The 21,890-nt window shown below is 41.5% G+C and overlaps 1 protein-coding gene across 4 annotated transcripts in view; it reads left to right on the top strand.

Annotated features, from left to right (window-relative positions):
• Positions 1-3,554: 3,554 nt before the first annotated feature.
• LOC143807647 (uncharacterized) overlaps positions 3,555-21,890 on the top strand; it is a 255,796-nt gene continuing 237,460 nt past the window's right edge. The window contains exons 1-3 of one of the 4 annotated variants that reach the window (XR_013221775.1): positions 3,555-4,142; positions 4,233-4,303; positions 4,469-4,553. The gene's annotated coding sequence lies outside the window, so the exon portion shown is untranslated. Of the gene's footprint in view, positions 4,304-4,468; positions 4,554-21,890 lie in introns of those variants that run through there. The other 3 variants (XR_013221774.1, XM_077289448.1, XM_077289449.1) reach the window with 3 other exon arrangements.

Here is a 21,890-nt window from a genome sequence, read left to right as displayed (position 1 = left end):
CCTGAGTGCAGCTGCCCGGCACCATTGTGTGATCTGAGACCGGTAGCAATGGAGCACTAATGCACAAGACACTGCAGGGCAAGGAGCTAAAATGGGGCAAGAAGAAGAGAGAACCCAACCTGGATGGCAAAGTGGAGTGGCGGATGAGTTTTGGACTCACTGTTTTCCCGAGCTTCCACAGGAGCTGGGTCGGCGACTGCCGGACTCGTCGTGCCCACAGGAGTCGGGGCCTCTTCATGAGGAGCCAGCACCTCGGCATCCCTTGGGGCCAGAGCATCAATGCAGGGAGCCGCGACGTCCGGAGAGGGAGCCTCTTTGCCAGGAGCCAGAGCTGGGCTGTCAGGAGATGGAGGCCGACGGACCGGAAACATTGACCGCCATGGAGGAACCTGTACTGGAAGACAAGACCAAGCCGGATCTTTACCAACAAACGCCAGAGTGCACAGTCGTGGAAGAATCCAGCAGTCCCAGAACAGGCACAGTCAGCGTTCTGGAGCAGAAAAGGGTGAGTGCACCTCAGCCCTCGACCCCAGAGGGATGGTCCCTGTCTCTGCCTCCCCACTTTGGAAGCTGCTGTACAGTTCCACATCCCTGAAGGGTTGTTTGTGCCCCAACCTCGTATCCCAGAGGCCTGGCCTATGTCCAGCAAAGTCATGTCCCTGGGCACCTCCCACTTTCATCACCCTGCGGAGGGCCCTTTCTCTACTCCTGGGCAGGCATCTTGGATAGACGAGGTCATTAAAAGTAAAAAACAGCAGGAAAAGTAAGTGTGGGCCAAATTACGTCAACCTGAAAGGGGCGCTTTTGCCGGCCGATGCACCCACGGCGGCTTCTACATACTGATGTTGACCTTGGATATGGTTTTATCCGTGAGGATTGTACCAATGCAAAAATTTACATCAACTCTGTGTCTGTAAAATTTGGAAAACCCTTAGAAGAAGGGGACCAGGTTTCATTTTTTTAGAGAGGACTGCTCCTGGGGCTATTATGCTGCAGTGATCACTTTATGCAGCGAGGATGACCTGGGACTTTACGTGGGTCTGGAGCTGACTCAGTCAGCACCTTGTACCCAGGCTACTGCTAGGCCTAACCCTGCCTCTGCCACATCTTGGCAACCTACGACTTCTGTGGCTGCAGAGTCGCCCTTGGCCCAAACCAGGGCATGGGATTCAGCTACCGACAAAGTGGCACGGGATGTGTGCCATTGAACTGCCACCATTGCCGATCAAAGGACGTTGTGCTCATTGCAACTTGATATTTTCAGGACTGTTCCACAAGTGCAGATGGAACACTGACCACCCCAAAGAATTGGGGGTAGCATGACCAGTTCGGGTCACACAGGACACATTGGTAAATTTTTTCTGTTGTTGTTGTTTGTTTGCTGTTTCTTTTGTTGTGCTTGTTGCGCTCTTCTGCTGGAAATCAGGAATCTACCCTGGGACTGTTTCAGGGACTACATGTACTGCAGCAACAGACTGTTTCTGGACAGGCAATGCCATTCTTAAAGAGAGGGGGATGACTTCCTCTAAAGTATCGTAGACCTCATTGAAGGGTCACATTGTATATTTATAGGCATGGGTCTGGTGAACGGAACCGTAGTTGATTAAACTGTGAACATCACCTGGAGGACTTTGAGCCAGGCACTCATTCTTAGGAGCACGGACTCCCATGCATCGATGTAAGGACTCGGCTCACATTGAGCCTATATAAATGCTTCTGCCTCCCTACATGGAGTATTGTTTGTATTAAATAAAAACGTTGCACAGCATGGTCGGGGACGACCACTGTTAAGGAGAGGGGAATGTAAGAGGTTGTCTAAAGTTGTGATATACGTGCTTTTTATCTACCGTTTATAGTATTTATGTGCAACCAAGGCCAAAGCACAAATTAAAAGAAGGAGAAATACCAGACAAGAATCAGTATAATATTAATTAATTTTTATTTATATCTAAGGCAAATCACAATAAAAAAGTTTTAAAACCACAGTGTGCACTCCCCAGGATACATAAAATATATAATCAATCATTTAATTATAAATAAATAAATGCCCTTTCAGTAGATTGTTAAAAAATCCCGATTTTCGGATAAAAAACAAGTGTGAGTGAGTAAGGTGTTGAAAATAAATTAATATATATAAATACATATGTGCTCCATGTGCAAACACTAGCAACAAAGTGTTAAAATAACAGGTACATGAGTACCAATGAGCACTTTTTGGGAGGAGGAGGCACAGATTTTTCCAATAAAAAAATGGGCAGCACACTGACATGCGGATGAATAAATGCACCCTCAATGTCAATCTAAAACATTAGGATCATATTGGCTTCTCAATCTATTAAAAAAAAAGAAAAAAAAAGCTGAAAGAACAGGGAAGTGGAAGAAAAAGGTACTGTACAGTTTGGGAATAAAAAAGGAAAAAAAGAAAAGAATGTGCTAGCATAAAGATCAGTTAAAAAAGTGGTTAACAAATGAGTAAAAGAATTCAGGCATGTATGTTTTATTTATTTATTTTACTCTTATATAGTGCCATGAATTCCACAGTGTTTAATAGACTTTATCATCTCTGTCCCCATTGGGGTTCTCAATCTAAAATCCTTATCAGTATGTCTTTGGAGTGTGGCAGGAAACTGAAGAAGCGAGAAGAACACACACAAACACAAGAACACGCAAACTGCTTGCAGATGTTGTTCTTGGTGGGAATTGAACCCAAGACCCTAGCACTACCCACTGAACCACTGTGCTTAATGTAGGTGGAAGTAGCTGTGAATGATGAGATTAAGAGGTGGGCTATATTGTGTGACACTAAGCACCACATGTAAGGAGTGCAGGGGAAGCTAAATATGTGATCTGTAACCTTTTACTATTTCAGAATACTTTCTTTGAACAAGTGGCATGTAAAGTCAAGGGACTGTGGGTACCTAACTGATCCCTCAAACTAGAGGCGCCATAGTTTATCCCTGTCCCCCAGGTATAGGTGAAGTGTATAGGAAAACACTAATCAGACAGACAGAATAAACAGACAGGGATAAAACTACAATAATACAAAACAAATACACTCACAAAAGTGGGATAAAGAGGAGGTATAGGTGGGGGAAAAAAATGTGACAGGATAAGGAAAAACACGCAAACCAACTCCACATATCAATCTCCAGAAAAATTTCCAATCACCAACTACAAACAATAAACTTTCTTCTTCACCACCAAACCAGGAAGTAGAACTATCACTGGCAACTCCCAAGTGCCAGTGGCAAGCATATATACCAGAGGAGAGTGGCCAATACTGAACAGCTGATAAAATTCAGGATGCAGAACTTCAGGAGATCAACTTAACTGATTAACCCTGCAATGTTTATTAGGATGGTGAAGCAGGTCTAATAAGGGCAGGAGTTTGTGTTACCAGATGGCACGTTCTTTTAACCTCCCTCTGTCGCGGGATTCCTGTGACATTCCTCCGCTCCTGAATTTGGATCGAGATTTCCAAGAAGTAACATTCAACTTAATGTTATTCGAGGACAACCACACCAAATTACTTATTGGTAAGTTTTGCCTTCTCTCCCTGCCACTTAGATTATCTATTGCTAACACTCTGCTATATTGCAGGGGCCGGTAACACAGTGGCACCTATCCTGCAGGACTCTCAAGGAGACCTTGCATAATAGGTGAGCCACGTTTCACTCACTCCTTTTGCGATAGACACCTCCTATGGGGATTTAGGTATCTATGTAATACCACACACATGACTATAACATTGTTTGTACCTATTTTCTAGAATTTTGTGCCACTACACAAGTAACTATTGGCCATTATATACAATAACATTTATGGTGAGGAACTCATTATTATATGGTAAGATACTCAGTCCACCCATATATAGAGCCATTTATTCCCGCAGTTATGGTTATGGCTATATATGTTTTATTACAGCCAGCACATTGAAAGTTACCCTGCTCTTTCATTCTATGGGATACATACCTATCCTGGCTATTTTAGGTGAGAATCTCCTCAGTTCTGCCTATAAGCTCTGTCTTTGTGAACTAACTTCTCCTACTGTGTGTAGCTCCTCCCACATGACTTTATATTGTGTTTCAGTTACCAACCTTACCACAATTTGAAGAACTATGCGTTCATATCCAATTAATCTGGTCAGTACACCATTCATCCCCCTCACCTTATAATACATTTTTTATCATACTATTACTGTTTCATCACTGTAGGAAATCCTTTCTTTTTAGAGGTCTATTTACAATTAATATATAGGATCTCACCTATACTCTGTGACCCTCTACATCTGACAAGCAGTCGGGTATGTAAATATACTACTCTACCCTTTCCCTATCTCTCCTACCCTCCAACCTGACACATATCACAAAGTCTTGTGAGATTTTTCTTATTTTGATCTCCTTAGTTAAAATTACTCTATTATTGTTTTATGTACTTATTATTGTTTTGTTATACTTTTGTAATGCAGTCTACTGAAGAAGGTCTTATTGTTTTGACCGAAACGTTTATGCTGGACTGCGATCCAAGTAATAAATATTTAATTCTTAAAATCATCACTATACACAAGTTGAGTGCCAAGTTATTTACTTTCTATAATCTTACTGGTGTGGGCAACCTATCTTGAGCACCAACACAGCTGTGCCACTATATACTTCGCTATTGACACCAAATTACCAACACATAGGACACCATCTTTCACAAATTATTAAGAATCCCTTACCAGACTGATGTAATGGACAAAGAAAACCATTCCTACTCACTTATTTCTGTAGAACGATTGCTATTGAAGGAGCACAACTGAGGATGAAAATCGTATGCCTGGAAGACAATGGTTATTCACTGTAAACTCAACTAGAAGTAAATGAGAAAATTAATTCTCCTGTTTCTTGGACAAAAAGCATCTAAAATATGTTTCAAGGTTCTGGTTCACTCTTTCAGTTTGCCCATTAGACTGTGGATAAAAGGCAGATGAAAGTGAAAGATTAATCCCTAAGCAAGCACAAAACACTTTCCAAAAATTGAAAATAAATTGAACCCCCCAGTCGGAAACAGTAGCAGATGGAAGCCTATGTAATTTCACGCTTTCTTGAAGAAAAGTTTTCGCCAAAGTCTTTTCATTTGGTAAAGCAGGTAGCGCAATGAAATGAGCCATTTTACTAAATCTATCCACCATCTCCAGTATTACAGTGTTCCATGCTGATATGTGTAGAACAGTGATGAAATATACAGACAAATGAGTCCATAGTCTACAGGGAATCGGTTGAAGTTTGAAGAGCATCGGACAGAAAAGTATGTGGGTGTCTTGGAACGCACACAAGTAATGCAGGCAGCTACACATTTCTGAACATTCAGGCAGCAGGGGCATCTCCCTGAGCATCTATGACCTCCTTCTCCAGATCCGAACATATAGTAGCAATAACTACACCCTTCTGAAATATAGGAACCAGCTCGCAATTGCTTTCTGCCCCCGAAATACAACGAGATAAAGGATTCACCTTAACGTTCTTATCCCCCAGCCTATATGTCACAAACAAATCTGAATCTGGTAAAGAACAATTACCATCTTGCCTGCCTAGCTGTCAGATGCTTGGAAAGTTCCAAATACAAAAGATTTTTATGATCGGTGATTTCCATGACCAGATTAACTGACCCTCTCAAAAAAATGACACCACTCCTCAAAGGCCCACTTTATTGCCAAGAGTTCCCTATTACCAACATCATAGTCTCTCTTGGCAGATGACAGTTTATTGTAGAAGCATGCACACAGATGCCATTTACTTGGAGAAAAACTCCTGCGATAATACAGCCCAATCCCCCACCTCTGATATGTCAACCTCTATAATGAATAGCTGAGTGATATTAGTCAAAAGTCCGCCAGTGGGTAGCATATATACCAGAGGGGAGTGGCGAAAACTGAACGGCTGACACAAGTCAGGATGGAGCGCTCCAGGAGATCAACTAAACCTTTGCCATGATTGGAAGAAAACCTGTTTGTTTAATAGGATGGTGAAGCAGTTCTGATAAGTGCAGAAGTTTGTGTATCCAGATGCCACAATATTCTGGCTCCTCCCCTTTGCAGTATCCCTATGATAACGAGGTCAGGGAGGACTGAAACATAGACTTATCATTGCCTTTGAGTATGTTTTTATCTAGTTTTGTGGTTTGCACCTTTTTTTGGTTTGTATTTAATTCATTATTCTGTTTATGCAATGTTTGAAGTCTATTTAATATGTGCTCTCCTGTTTTTTTCTGCTTTATGGGATGAGTTTAGTGATTCCATATGTTTTATTGATGAATTACAAGATTTTTAAAAAGTTGCAAACTTTGGCACAGCTCCGTTTTAGTTCCCCTCTGGTGTATATTTAAGAACGCCAGTATTTACTAAATGCATGAATTACGTGTCATTTTGAAGATTTTGGAACAAAAACAGCAAAAAAACACCACAGCACAAAACAGTAAGTGACAAAAGAATGTAAATAATGAATCGGGGCCATTGAGTTTCAATTATTCAGTCTATTTTCTTTATCTAAATACTGTATCAAAATATCTCTTTGATTGTTGACCTTTTCATGTCAATAAAATACCTTAATTCCCAATGTTATTGCTTTGGTTAATTGTGAATGATAAAACAGAATGCTGTCAAAAGTATCAGATGCTATGTTTTATTTAATGTGACTTATTTGCAAAAGAATAAACTCGGTCTAATGATTTCATAGCATGAGATCTCTTTTTGCTGCAAATCCATCACTGTCTGTTACTCTGTTACTTGGACTGTAATTTCAAGGCTGAAAAAATAGGCAAGAGGTCATTTCATGCAATTACATTTTTCATTTTGAGTTTTTACTCACAATTATTTATGAGCACACTTTTGTAGGAATATTTTATAAACAAATCTCAGAAAAGAAGCCTTAATTAAAGCTGTGTCAGAGGTGAAGTAAATGTTTTGTCATGTAATATTCTTGATGGTTTCTGTGAATTAATGTGCTTTGATAAATTACCAATAATTTTAATTAGCTTACTCACAAGAAATATATATATATACAGTATATATGTAGAACAGTGCTGATCATGAAGGATCCTCACAAAGGAACAACTCCATCCAATTACTATCCAATAACCTGCCTTACAACAACATGGAAACTCCTGTCAGGTGTCATAGCCATTAAGCTACAGAACCATATAAACCAGTACATGAATCCAGCTCAGAAAGGCATTGGGACCGACCCCAGAGGCTCTAAGCCTCAGCTCGTAGATAGAGCAGTTGCTCAAGACTTAAGATCCAGACAGACCAATCTCAGCACAGCCTGGATTGAGTACAGGAAAACCTATGACTCAATGCTACACACATGTATCTGTGAATGCTTGGCTCTTTGCAATGTCAACAGGAAATTTAGAACCTTCCTCAGAAGCTCAATTGGGCTATGGAGAACAACACTGAAAGTCAACTCAAGACAACTAGCACAAGTGACCGTCAAATGCTGCATTTACCAAGGAGATGCACTGTCCCCATTGCTGTTCTGCATAGGCTTGAACTTTCTCAGTTGGAAAATTAGAGTCTGGCTGTGGATACAAGTTCAATGTGAAGCACCATCAGCCTCCTCTACATCGATGACATCAAGCTGTATGCGAAAAATTAATGAGACATCAATTCACTGATCCACCTGACAAGAATCGACAGTGAAGACATTGGGATGCCCTTCAGACTGGAGAAATGCGGCCCATTGGTAATAAAGAGAGGCAAGGTAGTCAAGACTGATGGAGTGGAATTACCAGAAGGTCACATAGCAGATGTACAGACATGCTACAAGTACCTCGGCATCCCACAGGGATACGGTAACCATGATGAGGAGGCAAGGAAAGTAGCAACATCCAAATACCATCATAGGTTAAGGCAGGTCCTGAAGAGCCAGCTCATTGGGAAGAATAAAATCTGCACCAACAGTACATATGCCCTGCCAGTTATTAGATAACCTGCTGGCATAGTGTGCTGGACAAAAGAAGAGATGGAAGCAGCAGATGTGAAGACACGAAAGCTCCTCACAATGCAACTGAAAGGAGGGTGGTTGAGGCTTGATAAGCATCCAAGCCACTATCTCAATAGAAACAAGGAGTATACAGGAATACATCAGAAAAATGGCACCAAAAGATGAGATGCTGAGAGAAAGCCTAAGGCAGCAACAACAACAGATCTGGAAGGAATATCTCCACCAACAGATGATACTGGGTCAAAAAAGTATCATATAAAATCTCAAAACTTTATTTAACAAGAATATTTAAAAGATTGACATCAGGTGATTAAAGAGGGTAAACAGCACTGGAACAAGATCGTGCTACATAACGACATTGAAAGGAGGCAAAGAAGCAGGGGGTTGATTAATAACAATGCAGACTCAAATAACAATGCTTGATAACCAACGCAAAAACAGTGGAGATAAGTGACCCAAAAATGAGGGGAGATTGTATACACCCATAAGCACTGGCATCGGGTCCCTATCTGTGGAAAAATCCCAAAAATGAAGGCTGCATAACAAGAGGCAGTGGAATAAATAGCCTATATCTGCAGTACCGCTATTATAATGCCGAGAACAATCCCACCGCAGCGAAATGCAGATACATGGCAGAACACAGAATATACCCACCGCAGTGTATGCTAGACCTTCCTGGAACACGCCTCCACCCCAACGCGCGTTTCGGTTGAAAAACCTTCCTCAGGTGCCCGGGAGAAGCTGTGCGGCAGGTAATATATATCCGGCTATTACTTCTTTCATTTCCCCATTTCTATTGAGGCTGTTATGCCCTTCATATTGGCCCATGGTGGTATGTATATATGAATTGGGGAGGTTAAGTATTGTATTAGAGACCCTATGTTTTAGGATCTTGTGTATTGATAAAAATGCCGCCCAGCTTCATAGCAACATTGAAGTTGGTATAGTGTCAGCATGGTTTTGGCTTGGGTACATTTTGTCATCTTCTAGCATGTGTTTTATGCAGAAGGTTGCTGTACACATATATATATATACCTATACTCTTTTTGTTCCACGGCGTCCCTTAGTATGGTATCTTATGTATTTTTTGGATTGATCAATTGTTCTATTTTTATCTACTAATAAACATTATTTTATATTGTACTTGTGGGATCTCTTCTTGGCCCCATTGAGATTATTATGGGATTGTGTGTTGTAGTATTGTTGAAGTGCCCTATGTTATATTTGGACATTTAGTGATTTATTGACTTTTTTGACCCAGTATCATCTGTTGGTGGAGATATGCTTTGTATATGATGATAGGTCACATAGTAGTCTTATCCATGGGGAATCATTATTGATTGTGATAGATTTACCATGTGGATTAATGCTATAAGCGGTTACAGATCTGGAAGGAAGAACAGGAACATGAAGTGCCATGGCAAGACAAGCCACTGGATGGGATGTACCATCGACAGATAATGGAGGTGGCTGACATGGAGAAATCATTCCAATGGCTGGAGAAAGCTGGACTCTGAGACAGCACAGCGGCACTAATCATAGCGGCACAAGAGCAAACACTAAGTATCAGATCCATAGAAGCAGGAATTTACCACACAAGACAAGACCCATTGCAGACTATGCAAATAAACCTTAGAAACCATCCTGACATACTGTCAGGATGCAAAATGCAAGCAGGAACAGCGTATACCAAACGCCACAACCAAGTAGCGAGAATTGTTTATAGGAACATCTGCACAACATATGGGCTAAGTCCCCCCAAGTCCAAGAGGGAGACCCCAGAAAAAAGTGGTGGAGAATGAAAGGGCTAAAATCCTGTGGGACTTCAAGATCCAGATGGATAAGCATGTTTTGGCTAACCAACCAGACATTGTGATAGTAGACAAGAATCAGAAGACAGCAATGATAATAGATGTGGCAGGGCCAAGTGACAACAACATGAGAAAGAAGGAATATGAGAAGCTGGAGAAATACCAGGGCCTCAAAGGAGAACTGGAGATGTGGAAGGTGAAGGCAATAGTGATTCCATTGGTGATAGGAGCACTTGGAGCAGTGACCACTAAGTTGGAAGAATGGCTACAACAGATGCCAGGAACGACATCTGAGCTCTCTGTCCAGAAAAGCGCAATGTTGAGAACAACTAAGATCCTGCGCCGAACCCTCAAACTCCTAGGCCTCTGGTAGAGGACCCAAGAATGAGAAAGGACACCAAAGACCACCCCCATTGGGGGATGAGAAGGAAGTTTTTTTTATACAGTTGAAACTAAAAGTTTACTTACACTATCAATATCTGACGTGAAATCAGAATAAACCTTTCCCGTTTTAGGTCAATTAGGATTACCATAACTATGAACATTTGCCAAATGCCAGAAAACTGAGAAAAAGTAAATGTTTTAAGACTTTGGTAATTTCATGATACCTTACACACAGTCAGGGCACCCAGTGCAAGAGAAAACACCAAAAACAGGCAGAGATGCTTACCTGTCTGAATAGGCCTCAATACTAATGCACAAGCAGGATGCAGCGGACCCAAATGAAATAGCAAATGCACAGGTGCAATACCTGATGAGACAGCCAGCCTTCAATAAGGGTTTGGCCGTGTGGTGCACCCGTGCACTAAGATAAAAACTGTATGTGGCGTGTTCACACAGGGAATGCAGGCATCTGGCTCCAGCCTATTAATAACGCCCTATGGCGGGCTGCCCAGTGCCAAAATGCATCCCGTGTGAACAGAGGCCACAGTGTACAGAACCAATTGGGCCCAGCTGCACCCTGCAAAAAGATATACGTGCAAAAACAAAACATATAAATATATGTAAGGTATTGCACCCAGTGCAAGAGGCAGGAAAATAACCCAAATAACCCCCAAACATCTTTGAAGCTCCACTTGACTGAAAGACTATGTTCTTTTCTTTGTAGGCCTTATTCCATTTTTGGTGACGAGTAGAATAATGTGCTTTACAAAAAAAGCTTTGTTTTGGTCACATCTGTCCACAAGATGCTTTCCCAGAGCACATTATAATTCGTCAGTCAGATAAAGACAGCAAAGTAGTGGTATTGGACAGGGCCTTGTATGAACATGAGGTTACTGTAATGTTGAATTCAGATGACTCAAATATTGAGTGGTGATCCAACTGCAAAATATCAGGCTGAATTGAAAAGTCTGCTGTTGGATTTGGTGGAATGCAATATCATGTCGGCTAAAGAAAAAGAATATGTGTGGGTACATGATCCTAAAATACTAATATTCCATTGTATTCCCAAAACACATAAAGAAACATTTCCCCCAAAACTATGCCCTATAAAGTCTGGCATTGGATCTTTCTCTGAGAGATTATCTGCCTGGGTAGATCGCTTTATTCAACCTTTGGTATGATATACCCCCACGTATATCAAAGATTCAAAAGCATTTTTGAATATTATTAAAGAATTAAATTGGAAACAAGAATATGGATTGGTTACCAGCGATGTCGTTTCGCTTTATTCATCTATGCCGCATCAGGAAACATTATCGGCTGTATTCAGGGTGATGAAAATGTACACGTTGGTGCCAGAGTGGATCATAGTTAAGATTGTGAATGTGGTGTCCTTTTTACTATCCCATAGTTATCTTTTATTCAATAATGATATGCTAGGAATATGATTATTTGTTTTCAAAATCTAATCCATACTATGACAGGATTGTATGGACAGGACGCTACATTGATGATTTGATTTTTATTATCAAAAAAGAAATGGCAGGAGATCATCAAGTGTTTTTTGAATTTTTGAATTGTAATGATCGGAATTTGCAGTTTGTTTCAGAATACAAGGACCAAAGTTCCCCTTTTCTAGATGTATTTGTTGAAGGACAAGTGGACAGTGGTAAAATCTGTAGCAGATTACACCGTAAGCCAACTATGGGTAATAGAGTTTTGCATGCGTCCAGTGCACACCCTGTTCACACAAAAAAGAATCTGCCCATAGTAGAATTTTTTAGGGTGAGGCATGCTTGTTCTAATGATGTTGAATTCAGTCAGGAGTGCAAAGTAATTGCAAGGAGATTCAAGCAGTGAGGTTATTCGCAGGCTTGTGTGAACAGGGCTAGAAATACAGCATGCAGTAGAAACAGAGAACAATGTTTAATGGATCGCAGTATGCGTGATTATCAATCACAAGTAGTTTTTTCTACACCATTTTCCATTGAATATCCACAAATAGTCAATATAATAAAACGGGATCTTCCAGTTTTGAGGCAGGATAAAAAGTTAACACCAACTTAGATAATGGAGTGCGATTTGTAGCCAAAAAATCAAAAACTTCCGCCAACAGGTTGTCCCCAGTTTATATGTGGGATCAAATTATTCAGAAAAAAGAGCTTATTCCTGGTTAGAAAGTATGGGGAACTACAAATGCTACATGAGTAGATGTGGATTGTGTCAATATATGCAAAAAAACCACCAAATTTAGAGCGAAAGATGCACAGCGTGATTATACTATCACATTTTTTGCTAATTGTAATTCCAGATCTGTAATCTATTTGGTTTCTTGTCAGGCATGTCATGTGCAGTATGTGGGATCGACCACTTGTTTCTAATTGTTCCATTATAGAATGCTGTAGATAAGCCCTGAAAAGGTGGTGGCCGCATCTTATAGTGGCAAAATCTGATGATAGGTTCCCTTTAAAGGAGTCTGTGTCATTCTTACATTTAAAGGACTTTATTCTTTGTGTATTTTTTATACAGTATGAATATGGGGTTAGTAATACGTATGGACGCATCCTGGCACCGTCAAGGTTGAAAACTGTTTACCCCTAGACATGGACTACGGCATGGGACAGAATGGCAGACAGATGATAGATATGGCTGCTTTTTATTTTTGTTTTATTACAGGAGATGAGGGCTTCTATGGAATGGCATATGGTGAGAATAACTGTGTTAGTTATTTTTAAATAAAAAAGAAAAGTGTGTTTTGCTTTTATTTCAAATAAAGGACTTTGTTCTGGGTGTGTATTTATTTACAATATAACTAAAGGATTAGTAATCGAGAGGTGTCTTATAGACACCTCTCCATTACTATGCTGTGGGCTTGTTGTCACAATACAAAGGTGACATCAACCCCACAAATATGAACCCAACTTGCCACCACCACAGAGCAAGTGGGAAGAGCCAAACAAAGCATCAGAATTTTCTGGGGTGGCTGCAGGCTACTATTTTTAGGCTGGGGCAATATACATGGCACCTTACCTGCCTGAGAATACCATCCCCCAGTTGTCTGCTTTAGCTTGGCTGGTTTTCAAACGTTGGAGGAACCTCACGCCAATTTTTTTAAAATTATTTACTTAAATTGCAGCCCGCAGCTGTCAGCTTTGCCTGGCTGGTTATCAAAAATACAGAGGAACCCCCTGTCATTTTTTGGGGGTCCCCCATTTTAATAACCAGGAAAGGCTAAGTATATAACTGTGAGCTGATATTAATAGCCTGGGAACCTTCATGAATATTGTCTTTTTCCCAGAATATTAACATCAGCCCCTAGCCATCATCTTTCCCTCAGCTTTATAGGAAAATTATGGGGGACTCCACTCCATTTATTGTTTTTTTTATTTTTTAACAAGTACAGTAAAATACACACCCAAGGTAACCTTTGTTCACAGCCTTCATGTGTTCCAGCAGCTGGAAACTTCAGTAACCTTAAAATGTCCCTCAAAGTTTCATATATGTTTTCCAGGCCTCACAGCTGCAAGATGACCCGGTGGCTGTGAATTTTGGTTTCTTTAATGGTTGCCTAAGTTTAAGCCACCGGGTCTCATGGTAGCTCCAGTGCTAGACTGTTGAATGCTGGTGTGCCAAGTACTGGACTAGAGGCTGTACATCAGTTCTGCAATGGTACTAGCAATGAGAAACAGCTGCTAGGAACTAAGGTCACCTTACTGTTTTTGTTGACAATTAAAAAAGTAATTAAAAAAAACAAGTTGGGGTCCCCTGTAATTTTCATAATCGGCAGAGGGAACGCGGACAGCTGGGGGCTGATGTTAATATTCTGGGAAAGAGACAATATTCATAAAGGTTCCCAGGATATTAATACCAGCTCAAAGCTGTATACGTAGCCTTTCCTGATTATTAAAATAGGGTACCTACTCAAAAAAATTATATAGGGTCCCCTTATATTTATTAACCAGCAAAGTCTAGGCAGACAGCTGCAGGCTGATATTAATAGCATAGGAAGGGGTCATGGATACTGGCCCCCTCCCAAACTAAAAACATTAGCTCTCATCCTCCCCAGAAATGTTTCATCCATAAGAAGCACCAAATCTGGCACTTAGCCTCGCTCTTTCCACTTGTCCTGGTGTGGTTGCAAGTGGGGTGAGAACTGGGGGGGTTGATGTCACCTTTGTATTGACAGGTGACATCAAGCCCAGAGGCTAGTAATTGAGAGGCATCTATAAAACTCACCTATTACTAACCCCATAGTCATATTGTGTAAAAAAACACACACTCACAATAAAGTCCTTTCATTGAAAGAATGACACAGACTCCTTTAATGAATCCTAACTAAACCATACGTCCTTGCCCAATCCAAAGAAGCTAATTTATCCTGAAATAGAATTAAAATAATAAACAACAATATTCCTTACCTGTTCACAGAGAAGATAATAATTAATTTGTCCTGTGACAGGTGTAGCTCTGCTACATAGTTGCATGACGCCAATATACAGCCTGCCATCCAGCAGAGACACTTAGCATGAGCAACATGTGCTAGCGCTGCTCAGTGTCTCACGGTGAACTCCAATGACCTGTCTGATGTCACTGCGAGTGTGAGAAAGTTCTCATGCTCGTGGTGCCATCAGAAAGATCCTGGGTGTTCACAGTTTATGAACTCAGTTCCACTCACTGACAGAGGGAGGACCCTTACAACTTTTTCCATGGCACTCCCGCTGACGTCATTGAGTTGAACTGAGTTCACTGGCTGTACACATCCAGGACCTTTCTGAACTGAACAGTCTCACTCTTGCGGTGCGATCAGTCAGGTTATAAGAGTTCACCACAAGACACTGAGTACAACTGTGTTTTGCTTTTTTTTTTTTTTTTTTAAAAAAAAAAAAGGAAAAGAGAGATTTGTTTTTATTTCAAATAAAGGACTTTATTCTGGGTGTGTGTTTATTTGCAATATAACTATAGGATTATATTAATGCATAGTTGTATTATAGAAGCCTCTCCAATACTAACCAATGAGCTTGAAGCAGCATGAGATGTGTTGTAAAAGAGTGTCATAAAGTGCAAAAGAAAAAAGTAGAAAATGAAAAAAAGAGTATAATTAATGGGAAGAATGAATGCAGTTAATTAGAGAATGATTGGAAGTTGATTGTTAAGGCTTGCTTCTTCACCTTTTGTATCTCAGGTATGAGTGTAAAAGTTTCAAAGTTTTCTTCAAATGCTTTGACACACACTTTGAAAGAATGTAGAACTTGACATGGTGTCACTGTTTCAAGCACCATTATTATTTTTAGAGTAATATAAAACATTTCATCACGTGCCTAGTTATACAAAGCTCTTTTGCATTAATAGCTAAGGCAAAGATGTCTTAGAAAATCTAAACTTCTACTTTCATTGTAGTCCTATAAATTAACAAGTGCAAACATAATTCATTTAGAAAAGATGCTGTAAAAGATATGTCAAATCGCAAAATGTCTTGTGATTAAAGGAGTTATCCGGGAACTAAAATTAAAATTTGAAACTAAAGGAATAGAATAAATAAATCATAAACAAAATAAATAAGCAGTAGTCACCAATTAATTTCCCTCTCCAGTATCATCAGTTACAGTTTACTTTTCCTTTTTGATCACGTGACCATTGTAGCTAATCACTTGACTCAGCAAACTCGCCATCTTTCCCCCAAAGAATATGCTATTGATAACATTCTGCCAAAAGTATCCCTGTCATACCAACTAGAACTGAACATGGACAGAGCCAGGAAAAATAATGAGAGCACCAATTCCAGAAAGCGGTAAAAACAGAATTTTAAAGCTACATTCTTTGGTAGCATTAGATCTAGATGGAGAGGAGGAAAAAGCAATTATACCACCCCTTTACGCAACAAAAAAAGGTTTATTTTGTCCGTTTACAACAGGATTTGCAGGCTGAAAATAAAAAGCTGCCATCAATCTACGTGACTCACTCTATCTGAGTGCATACTACTTGATCGTGACAATAAGCAATGCACACACTATCACTATTGCCATGTATTTTCAGTGCCAATGTCAGTTACCAGACTGCATTTATGAGATTTGTATACTTGCGGTAACATGCTGAATAAATTCTCATAGAAAATTGAGAGAAGCGAATGATAATCTAGTCGGTACTGTGAATACATGGAAATCGTGACACACTGTAATAATTTGATAGTTTGCAGCTCCATACAGTAATGGCCCAACACAGATAACAGTGTTTACCCTTTTTTACTGAGTTTTACAGTAATAACCCTTATCTTTTAAGACTTCAATTCCAAGTGGATGAAGAAGTAAACGTGGCAGTATGGATGGAAGAGGCAAGGAAGGAGTAATCCAACATTGATTTTATTTTTATATTTTTTGTATTTAAAAAAAAATATATATACTTTTTATTTGTTTATAGAACTGACTTAAAACATCCTACAATTAAGAAAATTCTGAAAATCTAGCAATCTAGAACCAGGAGTTGTACGTCCAAGTAAAGAGGTAGAGGTGGACATGGTAGTATGGATGGAAAAAGCAAGGGAAGAGTAAATCCAACACTGTTTTTTATTTTTTGGTTGGTTTTTTTATTTACTTTTTTATTTTTTTTACATGTTTTTATAGAACTTAAAACAACCTAGAATTAACGAAACTCAAACTATCAATCTAGGTCAAGGAGGTATAGGTCCAAGAAGAGGTGATTGTGGCAGTGTAGGTGGAAAAGGCAAGTGAGGAGTAATTCAATCCTGTTTGTATTTTTTTTAAGGGAACTGACATCAAAGATCATAGAATGAACCCAGTCAACTAACAAGCTACAAGCAGGGGGCAAAGATCCAATTGGAGGAAGAGGTGGAGGACATGGAGATGGCAGTGGAAGTTGAAGAGGCAGAGGAGGAGGTAGCCAACACAATTTTTTTCTTCTTTAATTTGGGAAGGAGGCACCCAAAGGAAGCACATGGCGAACAGAATTGATTACTGGCTGTGTGTTTGTTATTGTTGTCTAGTCATCCAAAGGTATGGACAGGTCCTCTGGGATCCATGCCTGGTTAATTTTAAGGAATGTTAGCTTCTATATATTGGATGTAGGAAGGCAGATGCACGTCTGTGATCACTCCCTCTGCTTTGTTAAACACATGTTACAATAGTACACTTGCCGCAGGGCAGGCCAGCACTTCCAGTGCAAGCTCAGGGCAGGTGTCCTCAAAGGAGACCTAGAAGTTAAATGGAGCAAACCCATTAGTTAGTACATTTAGACGTGTGGACAGATACTCTTCCACACCTTCTGAAATGCTGGAAGTGCCCCAGCTGTTTTGCCAACTTCTTCCTCCACCTCTGCCTTGTTCTTCCCCTGATTCCCCTCTGTCAGTTGGAAAAGATATCAGTAGTGTCTCTACCAGCATGTGCTTGTAATCACGCATTTTGCACTCCCACTCAAGTAATGGAAGTAATGATAGTATGTTGTCCTTGTAGCAGGGATCCAGCAGGGTTTCCACCTAGTAGTCTGCACTGGTGACAATACTGGCAACTCGATGGTCGCAGTGCAGGCACAGCAACATGTATTGGCTCATGTGTGCCAGGCTGTCCAGAGGCAATGACAAGCTGTCCTTTGTTGAAGGGGTATCGTCTGAGTTCTTTGTATCTCCCCAGCCACTGCTATAATTTTTTTTCAAACTGTCCATCTCCACCAGCCTGAATGGCAGCATTTCAAAGGCCAGTAATTTGGAAATTCTGCTGTCATTCAGGACCAAGGCTCGTGGGTGGCTAGGGGTGGTATCTCCTCTTTTCTCAGAGGTTTGTGGGATGGAAAACTGAACACTTCCATGGACAGGTGTGTAGATGCTCAGTGACACTGGTGGTGTTGGAGATGCTGTCACATCCTCTCTTTGCAGAGACGCATGTGGCACTGTTCATCTTGACCGGGAGGCAGAGTTTGAGACTGCAGTAGAAGAGGTAGCAGGAGGGGGCTCAGATTTGTCATGCTTTTTGAGAGGTGTACTCTACTGCACCTTGTGCTTGGAATTCAGATGCCTCATCATTAGTGTTGAGCATTCCGATACTGCAAATATCGGGTATCGGCCGATATTCGCTGGATCGGAATTCCGATACCGAGTTCCGATATTTCTGTGATATCGGAAATCGGAATCGGAAGTTCCCATAAGTTCCCAGTCATCTTCGGCGTGTGCGGTGCGTATGGTTCCCAGGGTCTGGAGGAGAGGAGACTCTCCTTCAGGCCCTGGGATCCATATTCATGTAAAAAATAAAGAATAAAAATAAAAAATATGGATATACTCGCCCCTCCGACGGACCCTGGACCTCAGCGGTGCAACTGGCAGCCTCTGTTCCTAAGAATGCAGTGAGTGTAGGACCTGCGATGACGTCGCGGTCTTGTGATTGGTGGCGTGACCGGTCGCGTGACCGCGACGTCATCACAGGCATTCTTAGGAACGGAGGCTGCCGGTTGCACCACTGACAGCCAGGGTCCGTCGGATGGGTGAGTATATCCATATTTTTTATTTGTATTCTTTATTTTTTACATGAATATGGATCCCAGGGCCTGAAGGAGAGTTTCCTCTCCTTCAGACCCTGGGAACCATCCAGGATCGCTTCCGATATTTGTGTCCCATTGACTTGCATTGGTATCGGGTATCGGCATCGGCGATATCCGATATTTTTTGGAAATCGGCCGATCCAATCCGATACTGATACTTTTGAATATCGGAATGTATCGCTCAGCACTACTCATCATGCATACCACATTTACGTGCTCAGGTTGAGAAAATGTATGCCTCACTTCAGGTTCTAGAGAAAGATAAACTTAGGCACTCAACTTAAATTAGGTTTTTTGTGATTTTATTGTAGTCATCAAAAAAAAAGTTCAAGAACCCTGATCATACAGGTTTAAACTGGCTCATATAGATATTGTACTAAGATAACATGTCGTTATTATGCATGATTCTAATTATTGTATTCTTATTTGCAGAGTCGGTTATACTGAGAGAATGTTTATGACACTGTCCACTTGTCCGTCTACACACCATCACCCTGTGTGCACTTTTGTGTATAAGAGATACACCACAATGTCTCTGGAGCCTTTAGGATCATCATCTGCCCCTTTCAATATGTCTGCTGGAACGCAAACACTCTGACTGTGGACCGCACAGCCTAGCCGTATCATTTCCGCTATGTTCTCCGTGTACAGTAACGCTGATCACATGACCGGCTTGTTTAGGCCCGCCCATCCTGCACTTAAGCACATCATGTCCTGCCGGCTTTTGCAGACTAGCAGTGGATACTGCATCGCACTAGCACAAGCCGGGCACCGATCTCTTGGTAAGTTGATTGCACCATTGTTCACTGCAATACTACCGCCCACCTTTACCTCCGGAACCTGCTGTATAAGGATCCATCACATTTCCTTGCAGATATCTTGTTGTGGACATTCTTACCCGGACTTCGTTACCTCAAACAGTTTACACTGGTAATTCTACCACTTATTTTGCAGCCACCTGTGCACTACCATATAGTACACTATATATGGGCACTCACTGTTCCTGCATTTTTTTCACCTTGTTGCAGCACTAGTGCCGTACATTTCACACCACATCCAAGGGACGCCTCTATATCTTCCTTATGGAAATTGGTATGTGTACAATAGAACAGCTTACGTTGGTTTATTTTATCAATGGGGTCCATTTTGTCTTGGGTGCATATTCCAGCTTTACCGATTGTTCTCCTGAGTAATTGTACACTAATTCTCTCTGAGCATAATACGTTATTTTCCCTGCTTCCTATGTATTTCTAATGTACTATTAGGCCTTAATGATATATATATCTAGGGTAGACTAGCGGTGGATACTGCGTCACACTAGCACAAGCCGGCACCGGTCTCTTGATATCTTGTTGTGGACATTCTTACCCGGACTTTGTTAACTCGAACAGTTTACACTGCACTAGTGCCGTACATTTCACAACACGTCCAAGGGACTCCTCTATATCTTCCTTATGGAAATTGTTACTGAAGAAGGCCAGGCATTGAGGCCGAAACGTTTATTTTGATGACTACAATAAAATCACAAAAAACCTCATTTAAGTTGAGTGCCTAAGTTTATCTTTCTCTATACACGGCTTTGGACCCTAGTAAGGCACCATATCCGGATAGTGCATGCGGTTTTCTCTTATACTCTTTCACTTCAGGTTCTGACTGCACAGTGTGCAAACCACCTGTGCCTTCTTGTCAGCATATTCCCTGAAGTAATTCCATGCAGCTCTTTGGAGCTGTCTTTCTTGAGCTGATTTCAGCAGCGTAATGGGCAGTAACAACCAACATACTGACTAGGGGCCACCAGTTTTTGCACCCTGCTCCCTCTTTCGCTATGCTGCTGGTCAGCATGGCCACATCTATTTACTCCAAGCTGCCCATGTCACTGAGATGGACTTTGCTTCATGTGAGGTCTAGGACCTCATCATCCCCCACATCATCTTCCACCGAATCCTTAACCCTGCCTTTCTTGCCAGTCGGCATACTGCAGAAATATGCTGCAGTTGACAACTGCATTTCATCATCATCTCACGTGCTGTGGTGGACAGGGCCGCCATCAGGGCATTACTGCACTGATTGGCGTATGGGGCCCAGTGGGCAGAGGGTGCCCGCATCGGGCCCTGTCTCATATGCCCATTGGACCCGGCCCTGGGCCCCGAGACGCAGGTTCTATTGTGTCCGGGCCCGCAAGGCAATAGTTGAAGCTGCTAGCCAATCGGAGGCTGGCAGCTGACGTCAGTGTGCACGTCGCTGGCATATGACGTCATTGTCATTCGCTGGCGAGTCCGCACTGAAATGTCTGGGATGGACGTCGGCACTGGAGCCCAACCAGGAAAGAAGAAAGCTGTTTTTTTTTTACTGAATGCGGCAAGCCCGGGGCAGATTGGAGACTCAGGGGGCAGAATGAAAACAACACAGGGGGCAGAATGAATAAAACACAGGGGGAAGAATGAAAACACAGGGGGAGAATGAAGAAAACAAAGGGGCAGAATGAAGAAAACACAGGGGGAGAATGAAGAAAACAAAGGGGACAGAATGAAGCAAACACAGGGGGCAGAATGAAGAAAACACAGGGGGCAGAATGAAGAAAACACAGGGGGCAGAATGAAAACACAGGGGGCAGAATGAAAACAGAGGGCAGAATGAAGAAAACACAGGGGGCAGAATGAAGAAAACACAGGGGGCAGAATGAAGAAAACACAGGGGGCAGAATGAAAACAACACAGGGGGCACATTGAAAACACAGGGCAGAATGAAGACAACACGGGGCAGAATGAAGACAACACAGAGGGCAGAATGAAGACAATACAGAGGCAGAATGAAAACTATACAGGGGCAGAATGAAAACAACACAGGGGGCAGAATGAAGAAAACACGGGGCAGAATGAAAACAACACGGGGGAGAATAAAAACACGGGGCAGAATGAAAACACAGGGGCCAGAATGAAAACAATGCAGGGAGCAGAATGAAAACACAGGGGGCAGGAATGGAAACAACATGGGGCAGAATGAAAACACGGGGCAGGAATGGAAGCAAACCGAGGCAGGAATGGAAACAACACGGTGCAGGAATGGAAACAACACAGGGGGCAGAAAGAAAACACAGGGAGAAGGAATGGAAACAACACAGGGGAAGAATGTGGGACACAAGCGGCAAAATGAGACACAGGGCAGGATG

Source organism: Ranitomeya variabilis, chromosome 2 (assembly GCF_051348905.1).
Source record: "Ranitomeya variabilis isolate aRanVar5 chromosome 2, aRanVar5.hap1, whole genome shotgun sequence".
NCBI classification, from domain to species: domain Eukaryota; kingdom Metazoa; phylum Chordata; class Amphibia; order Anura; family Dendrobatidae; genus Ranitomeya; species Ranitomeya variabilis.
The sequence above is the reverse complement of the archived record's forward strand: the minus strand, read 5'-3'. Positions and strand labels throughout refer to the sequence as shown.